Here is a 9,870-nt window from a genome sequence, read left to right as displayed (position 1 = left end):
TTGTGCTGTTTTGTTTTTTTGCATGCTTCACTCTTCTGTAGGCTGCTGCTCCATCCCTGTGTGTGAGAGAGAGAAGGACACAGAATCGGATGTTAGGATGTAGAAAACACTCATTTTCTGAATGCATGAGTTAAAGAAGCTCTATGCTTCACAGTTGAAAAGAAACTAAATTAAATCACATGAACATTCAACTGCAGCTTTATCCTTGGTTTGCTCTCTTTTTTTCTCTTTGTCCCTGTTCTGATTACATCTTGAGCTAAACTAAGAGCAAATTAGCTTATCGGTTCTTCCAAACTTTTCCCTCTGTACAGTAGCAAATGACCCTCAAAATAGAGTCTTGGCAAAACTCCAAGACTTCCAGACACAACTGGAAGATAAAGCATTGGAACATTTTTTATGGTACCAGCTGCAGTTTTTTGGAGCACTGAAAAACTGTACAATCATGATGACCCCTTTTATTTTTACATTTTTTAGAATTTTCACTGAAGCTTGTACGAAACTACCTTATTTTATAATGTACACAGAGCACACATTCTTCAGAGCCATCTGAGAACACACTTTCACTGAAGGAGAAGTAAGCCATTGCTATGAATGACATGACATGTAAATGCAAATGAGGATGTTTAATTGGCAAACATTAAAAACTGGGGGTAAAAGTTCCCGTTTTGCTTATTGGGATGTTAAATGGCAAACAAGTATAGATTTTCTGAGGTATTTCATCTTCTCTTCAGTAACTCACTGAGGCTGAGAGAAGTTTTAATGTATGATATCTGTATGTCAAAAATAAAGTACCAATATGTCTGCCAGACTGATAATCATGGACAAGGAGCTACAGGATGGAGGAGCTGCACGCAGCGAGGGCAAATTAACTTTTACTTTAAGCCCACTGAACTGTCCACATTTTCAACACTGGTGGGAACTCCCAGAGATCTTTCAAAGTCCTAGGCCAACAGAATGCTAATGGCCTTTAAATCCAGCACTCAGCAAACACATAAAGGACTCAGCCCAAGCGAGTAATTTGTTTCTGGAAATTGGCCTCACTGATACCTTACAGTCTTCAACATTAAACGCAGATCAAGCAGAAAATCAGCAATAAATCTGATGTCTTTGTGGATGCTCATGTGTTCCTGTGAGCTTCAACCCAGTTTGTTTATCTCAGTGTGTGTGTGTGGTGTTTGTGTTTGGTCAAGGGAAAAGGATTTCTATGGTCTCTGTAATCCATTTTTTCAAAAAGGGGGAGCAGGGGACCATGAAGTGGAACATTGGTCTGAAGTTACAGAGGCTACACTCAGCTTATCCAGTGTTTTGAAGCGTCCCATCTGCTAACACTGATTATAGGATGCTCTGACTGCGGTCTGCCTGCTTACTGTACAAAATGTAAGAAAGGCCACAGTGACACCATGCTGATAGTCATGAGATTGGGGGAGTGATTTGGTGTCATGTTTGGGTTGATCAGATGTTTATAATTGCACACAGTGAGGCAAGAAAGATTTTTCATTTTGCTTACAACAGGTAGACAGTAATGTGTGTAAGTGTGTGGAAATGAGGTGGAATCGCAGCCTATAAAATACTGCAGACATAGATATAGATAACTTTTAAATCTTGCTACTAAATGCCCCAAAGTCCCAGACAAAATAAAGCAGACAAACCTCAGTGGTAGGAGCCCCGTCTTCAGCACAGCAATGTTTAGTATAAAACCAAAGATAGAACTGCACATGGTTTACAATGGCCTAAGCTGAAAGACACCCTGTGAGATAAGAAATTGAGAGAAAACTTGATGACTTGAAACTACAGAAGAAGTGCTCCCATCCAGCCATCAGGACTGCCCACAGGACAGGGCTAGAAAATAAAGCATCTTTTTGTGCTTAGTCCAGTCAGCAAGTAATCTTAATCCTGAACCTCTATTATTATTGTCCATATATTCATTTTATTAGTTGATATATATATAATCCTATGCAGACCGGGGGCATTAGTCCATGGTTGTTTGAGACAATTCATACATTTTGTCATGCATTTAATTTGAAGTTGCTGAGGCATGAAGCTCAGCCATAATCACTTTTAGTCACAAAGTAAGAACTCCATCTGACCAAGCATTATGACCACCGAGGATTATTAAAAAACGGGCCGAGGACCCCTAAACAGTTGTTAAAATCCACAACCTGATTTAGCATTTCTTTTCTTAAACACAGAATACAACAGCAACTAGGACAACCTGCAATGAATATTTTACACGCACTGATATTTCCTGACGTGACACTGGAGCTTACCAAGACTTTTCTGCCTTTCAAAATGATTTTGGATTAGAAGCTCTGGCAGGTCGCTCGGAGGTGAGGACCAAGACCAGGAGGATTTTTTTTTTAAGAGATAGTTGGAAGCAAGGATGGAGGGAGTGAGAAAGCGAGGGGCAAGCAGCCTTTGTTCCTGTTTCAGCTTGATAGGATTGGGACTCCGGCCCAGGGAGAGGTAATACTGACTGCACGGGAAGGTGTGATTAAACCTGGGAATTATAATTCACATATGGAAGTAAGTTCAAAAAACTTTTCTCTGCTTCATTTTTAGTTTTAGTTTGAACATTTTGATTGGCACTCACTGTTGACATGTTAGCAGGAGCGAATGCATCCGTTCTGCTGACACGTGGAGCAACTGTAGCTGCAGATGATTGAGTTCCTGCTCATAATCCCATTACAGCGCTCCAGATTCAGAGTTCATTTGCAGCTTTGTGGGAAAACATGCTCTCGACTGAAAATGGGGTAAATCTGAACTGCCAGCAGCTCACTGTCTCAAAGCTTCTTATGGCAGAACGCGGGAGATGAAGCTTTTAAACTGACCAAAAATTACAGTAAATGAGGCAGGGAGTGCAGCCGCATCTGACGGGGAAAAACACTCGATTGTTTATTGGTTTAGTCTGACTATTTGAGGAAGGGCAATTTATCCGTCAACATGCTTTGTTGAGACGTGAGGAAGCTTGCGCCTGTTGTATAATACACAAGCTGAGGCTGGCAGCGTCAGGTTGACATTGTTTTTTTCTTATTTTTGACTTTGTCAGGCTGTGTCACAGGAAAAATAAAAACCTGGACAGAGAGCAAATCAACTAAGATGTCAGTTTCCATAGTGAAATAGAAACAGAAGATTGAGGATGTCATTAAAAGTGATTCAGAGTTGGAAACATGCTGCATGTTGACAAAGAATAGAGCTGTGAGCACACTGTGCACTCTGAAGGTGGGCATACACTGTGTTTATATCATGTGCACATGACTGTGTGGCTGCACATGGGTGAAGGCCAGAGTGTAAATCACTGAAGGCACGAGGCTCACTTGACTCCTCTGTTAAGCAAGGAGCCCATATCCATCTCTCTCTCTGAGACAGATAAAAAGAAGTCAGGTCAGGGATGCAATTACAGTCAGCTGCTGCCTCTGTTCCTCCCTCTGTCTCCTGCTTCTGTCTCTACCTCCATGTTTGACTGAGTCTGAGGAATTACTGGCTCATTAAAGACATTCAGTCCTTCGAACACAAGAGCATCTTATCTCTATTGTTTTTTTTCTGGCATTCAGTTCAGCAGTCTCTTCTTTTGTTTGGTTTGTTTTCTTTCTTAAAACCTTCTGTGGTAGCATCTCACAGGCTTTAAGTGTTTGCATGTGTATGATGGTGGGATTTAGAGCAGGTCTGCAGGTCATGGCTGCACGCTGTCCACCCAAATAATGACCACCATGAATCAACCCATGAACGAGACAGCTGCTGGAATCAGTGCCACGGTCAGCACTTCTGCCTTTAACTAACCCTACAGGCAGACGTTAAAGCTGTAGTGAAGGCCGTTTGTGTTGAAATGAGAGTCACAGGCGCCTGCTCTCAGATTAGGCAGAGCTGAGTGATTTGATTTGGTGGAACAGTTACAGTGGAGAGGGAGCATTTCTTTCCTTGGTGGAGAAGTCAATTTAATTGGCCTTGTTTTGCATCACGGAGCACAAGTGCATAGCTGTTTCTTTATGAGCGGTTGTTACAGGCCTCATTGGAATAAAGCTTTCTAACTCAGCCGCAGCAGCGATTTATCACCACTGTAATCTTTACTTTAATGAGTAAAAGTTAATGTTTACTTTGTGAAGTCAAGGAAATGACCTGTCTGTTGTGCATTAGGAAGAAAAAGTAGTAACCATTCCTCTTTATGTGTGTTGTTTGTGGTGCTCCCATAAGTCCAAATGAGCGACAGCACCTTCTTAACACAGTCAGATGGTTTTACACACTTTTGATTTTTAAATCATTTTTTACAACTATTTGGAGCAGAACTTTGCAGCACACTCAAATTACAGAGATAGATGTTCCCTGAAATGATCAAAAACTAGAGCAGCTTAGATAATTCTCTGTGGGAGTGCTAAACTCTCTGATTCATAGCCCAATAAGTAAAACCTCTCACTTTTTTTGGGCAACTCAGTTGGCCAAACGATGTTCTGCTTACGCCCAGCGCTCCTGATGATCTACCATCCTAACAGAAATTGGCATTTGCAAATTCTCCCCCAAGTCCTCATCAAAGCTGCGTCGAAATCCACCACTTCTAAAAGCTCTGAGTGTGCACAGATCATCTGAGATGAAACTGCAGTGATTGATTGAGAAACCCCCTAAGCTGCTTCTGCATCTGGTTTCTGCCACTCTGACTCTTGATGTGCAATGTCATTGAAGTTCCAGCCCTCCAAGAAAGCACTCAGGAAAACGACTGCGGCTGGAAGAAGGGGGGGGGAAAGCTGACATCATCTTCTACTGTTTGATGAATATTCATAAAGCAGCTAAAGCTGATAAAGGTGGCAGCTGATGCAAACATGTTGGGTGAATGAAAGGTCTTTTATGGAGAGATGCATGTTTGTGTGTGACATATTTAAAGTGCACATTTCACAAGTGTGTTAGTAGTTGGTGATGAGAGAAATGTCACTGATCAAGGCTGTCATATATACTGACATCACTGACCACCCTACACACACACACATACAGACACACACACAAAGTATGACTTCAACAAAACAATGATGTCGGATCTATTTTGCTGGCTGTGGTTGTCTCTTGTTTCTTTCCAAGATCAGGTAGTTCGTATGTTGTTCTTCATTGCTTTCCTGTTTATTCCTGCATTCAGTTCCACCTGAGTAGTCATATTTTGAATCATATTTTTTCAGAGTGTTGGCAGATTATGTAAATCAACAATGTGTGCCACGAAGCATGTAATCTGGCGCTATACCACAGCCAAGAGTTATGCTCTGCCAGCCAGCCAGGAGAGCGGTGCAGAGGGAGGGACAGCTGGTGGAGTTGCTGTTTGCAGCAGCCAGGCACATAGAGATGACGTTTCATACGTTTACACTGGACGAAAACATATAATACAAAAACAAAAAACAACCAAAGACAGTGAAACAGATGTAGCAGAGGTTTTTTTTTTTTACTTAATCCCCCTTTTTGGCAACTTTAAGTTTACAGTGTATGTAACAATGAAGACCCAAGCTGTGATACAGATTTAGTTTCCTTTAAAGCTTCTTTAAAAATGCCTATGTGCACATGCATGCATGCATAGCATGTGCACACAAGAGGATGAGAATTAGCAGAGAAGGCCGGGAGCCGCACACAGGAGGAATAAACAAATTATAGCAACAGGAGAATAGAAAGGCGCTCACCATGCTGCACTGTAAGCAGTCAAACTAAGGCTGTGGGGGTGGACTCAGTGCCTTGAGGAACACAATTACTGACACACTACAGCCCTCATTTGCCTCCTGCAACAGCACATGGGCACATAGGCTGTTGTATTGTGTAGCAAATCTCTCCAAATCATGCTTTGTCTTCCTGCTAAGCTGATGCACTTCTCGAAAAATGCAAAACACCACTGTTTGTGTGTCTTCTTTGCTTTCCACGCCACTGCGAGGATGTTGCTGCAGCTGCATTCACTTTGTCGGCCCTTTTTCACTTTATCTCAACTTGTTGTAGTAGTTTCATGTTGTTAATGGTAGCATCATTTAGCCTCCACAAACAGTATACAAAAATGTCCTACAAAGATGTTGCCCATCTTCCTGAAACAACTTCCATGTTGCTTTGATGGCTTTGCTTTCCTTTCAGGGGAATTTCACATTAATACACTGAAGATGGTGCAACATCTTGTGCTTGACACATTAACACACTTGCTTGGTGCAAATAAAAATTCACTCCACACACAGAAGAAGCTGAGAGAGAGGCAGCCTCTCACAGTCCCTTTACCATTTTTCTCTGTGTTACAGCTGTGGCAGGTCGGTAAATTAAGTGCATCTACGCAGTGCAGGATTCCCACACATCACACCTCACCCTGGCAGCAGCCTGCCACTCAGTGCCTCTCTCAATTGAATGGATCACTAAGCATTGGTATACATGATTTCCTTTCTAGGCGTCTAGACTTTGAAAACCCCCACATTGAAGACACATGTATGTTAGTGTTCGTCTGGCTGGATTGTATGGTTTTGTGTTTCTTTGCAGCTGCCACAACATGAAAAGCAAACCTGGCTTACGAGCTTTAGTGACACTGATCTTTTCATGGCTGTCTAACAGTGGAAAAACCTCATGTAGGCTAAACAGGAGGAAGAATTGAGATTTGTGCCATCAGGACTTTGAGCCAGTGTGAAATCATCCAAACAGCCGAGCTGAGGCACACAGTGTGAATGTGAAATGAAACTCATGTCTGGTTACATGTCCTGGATAGCTTCCTCGCCGTGACAGAACACAATTTGCCTGATGATAGTAGTGCCTCCGCCTTTCATCCTTCATTCCCTCCCTCCCTCCCTCTCTTTTCTTATTGCAGGTGCATGTGTAAAGCTGAGAGAGGTATTCAAGGAAGCCAGCCCACCGGGGAGCTGCAGCAGGAAAAGCACCAATGCTCTCTTCATACTCCTCCTGTGACTCCAACACTGGCCTCTGATCGAAAGGCTCTCTACCTCCAAACACCCCCTCAGTCCATCCTCTGATGTAACAGGTCACTTTCACACACCTACACTCTTTAACACCATGTTGTTCATCCTTCATTGAACTTGAGGTGGTCACAACTGTAGTACTACTAGTAGTATGAGCTATTTCTATGGAAATAGTTTGCAGAGTCTCATACAAGGGTGAATATTTAAGAAATAGTTCCTGAAAATATTTTAACTTTTAAAATGACAAACTGCTGCGGTTGTAAAGCTATAGTAGTGGATGTGTAGGCCAAATACAGCTGTGACAGAAGCAATGTTGCGATACACATACAGATGTAAAACATTTTATAGTCAATAAATCCCCAGAAAGGACCAAAGCCAACGATGAACTGATGAAGTGACAGATATCTGCAGCCTGATTTAGTTTAGACTGACTCAGCATCAGCAGCACAGAGCCCCCATCTGAAACATGTGAGCCAGCCACATTTTTTCACTGGGTAACATGTTCCTTTAATTACAATGAACAAGACTATTGTGGTTTATGTTCTAAAAAATCCGACAAATGTCCCCCTTGCAGCCATAAATTCACACAACACTGCCCAGCTGTTTCCACATACTGACCTACTTTTACAGATTTATGTCTTCATAAAATCCTCTGCTTAAATAAATGGAGAATCAGTGAGGACGCAGTGAAAAGAGACAATTACATCTTTTTGCCTCTTTAACATTTGTCGACAAAAAGTCTAAATGAGTCTTTAGTAAATGTAAAAATAAAACTTTCAGATGATCTCTGTGTTCCAGCCAATTAGCAGGAACCAGCAAATCTGCAGCTGGGTTTCTGATGTTGATCAGTCAGAAAAATATCTGACCATAACATTCTGTTGCAGATTCCTCTGAATGCCATTCATCATAATGACTGATGTCATGAATCAGTAGAAGTCCTACTTCAATGTTAATTAACAGGAAACACTTCAGGGCCAATCACTCATGTGATCATAGAATAATTAGTCATTAGTCATTCCACTCTGTCTTTACAGACTCGGTTTAGATTCAAAGATTTATATTGTTCTTTATGTTAAAATCTAAGTCAAGTGAAGATTGTACTGGTTCACTGTGAGGTTAACTATACTGTATAAACACTCCCCTCGGTCCATCTCTTCCTTCCTGTCGCCCTCATTGTCTTTGTGTCCCTCAGGTTGGTCCTATTAGACATTATTCAGTGTGTGGCAAACAGAAACCTGCCTGCTGTGTGCTGATACAGCCACAGAGCACAGCTCCAACCTCTCTTCTCTGATCTTACGCCATGCGCACACACACACACAATAAATTCTCTTTAAATGTAGAACAGTATAACGTGTGCTAGTGTGTGTGTGTGTAGGAGCCGAGAGAGGCAAACAGATAGAAGCATTAACAACTAAATCATTTTCTTTGCTTGGCCAGGGAACAAAGGAGTGAAAGCGTTTCAGCTGACAATGGTGCAAACACACAGATTTTGATTCACCAACAGGAGGACAGCAGTGCTTTCTGAGACAGACGGAGGGCTGCAGACAGTGATGGATGCACACAGACGGTGGGCGACAGTGAAAAATGAGAGGATGGCGATTGTTCTTGAGGTGACACATACTGATGATGACAGCAGAGGAGCGAGGAATGTACAAAAAAAGGAGAGAGAGAGAGAGGGGTGTGTCCAATGAACCTGTGTTCAGTAGAAGTGGGGTTCACACAGTGCAGCTGAGCCTAAAGTGACATATATAAACACTTGTTACTACAGGACTGCTGGAAGGACTGATACATGCATGTTGTGCAGTGGAAAACAAAAAGGAGCTGTGTGTTTCATTTTTCAGTCAGCTTGAATTATTCATGTTTGGTAAGAAGCTGGGGGACTCTGTTTCACTGTTTGTGTTGGCCTGTTACAATAATTAGCATACTGACACTGGGTGATGTTTAGTGGAAACCAATTTAATGTGCAATTAAGATGAAAAGTCAGATTTACACCAGAAGTGTAACACTGCGACAGCCGCTGTGAAACCCTTCTATTTAGTCAGAGTATTTACACTAGAGTGTCCCAGAAGTGTTGCCCGTGACACACTCCAGTTGTTTTGGTGTTGTGTCATGCCCAACATGCATCAATTTACACCAACCTCATCGAGCAGACAGGAAGTCAGGCACCAGAACACTAGAGAGTTTCCGGTAGATTTTAAAAATAAAATGCTGTGAGACTGAACTCTGGCTGACTTAACATCGCAACCGGCAGAGAAACACAGCCAAGCATGAGGAGAGATTCAGTTTACAGGTAGAGAAACAGCATTTTATATGATATAACATGCTTTGTATTCAGACATCAGAAAGGAAATGGCAGGGAGAGAAGCAGCAACTGTTTTCAGAGTGGAAGGTGAGAGGCTGCCCTGTATGTACGTGTGTTGATGGAGTAAACAGTTCTCAGTAACCCAGCCTGATACATGTAGAGAGAACATTAACCATCAGGTAAACCATCAGGATTACTACGCCAGCTTGTGAATCTCGTGGGAGCTTGTAACATACACATGGATACACTATGCTTCACAAACGAGTCTGGTGGGGATTGATGTTTGGAGACACGATAAAAATGCGCTTCTGTAACATGTCTGGTGTAAATCATACATCATGTGAAAAACACTACATAGTCTGTTTAATGTCCCTAAGTCTATAACAAGTGCAGAACTCAAGTTTGTGAGGGAGTGATGTAGATCTGTAGATCGTGTTGAGATATTTGGACTAGAATAGAAGCTACTTTATGGTAATAACTGCAAGCTGGAATCCTTCATATACTGTGTAAACCTGTAACATTTAAATGGAGAAAAAGTCTTCCTCACTAACTATATAAAATATGTATGGCAGGCTGTATTTTACTGTGAATTTATGTCTAGACTCCCTGTGTGATACAAGGATAAATATTTAAGCATGTACACTACATGGGTAGATGCAAGCATAG

This window comes from Parambassis ranga, chromosome 22 (genome assembly GCF_900634625.1).
Source record: "Parambassis ranga chromosome 22, fParRan2.1, whole genome shotgun sequence".
Lineage (NCBI taxonomy): Eukaryota > Metazoa > Chordata > Actinopteri > Ambassidae > Parambassis > Parambassis ranga.
This window is presented reverse-complemented; position numbering follows the sequence as displayed.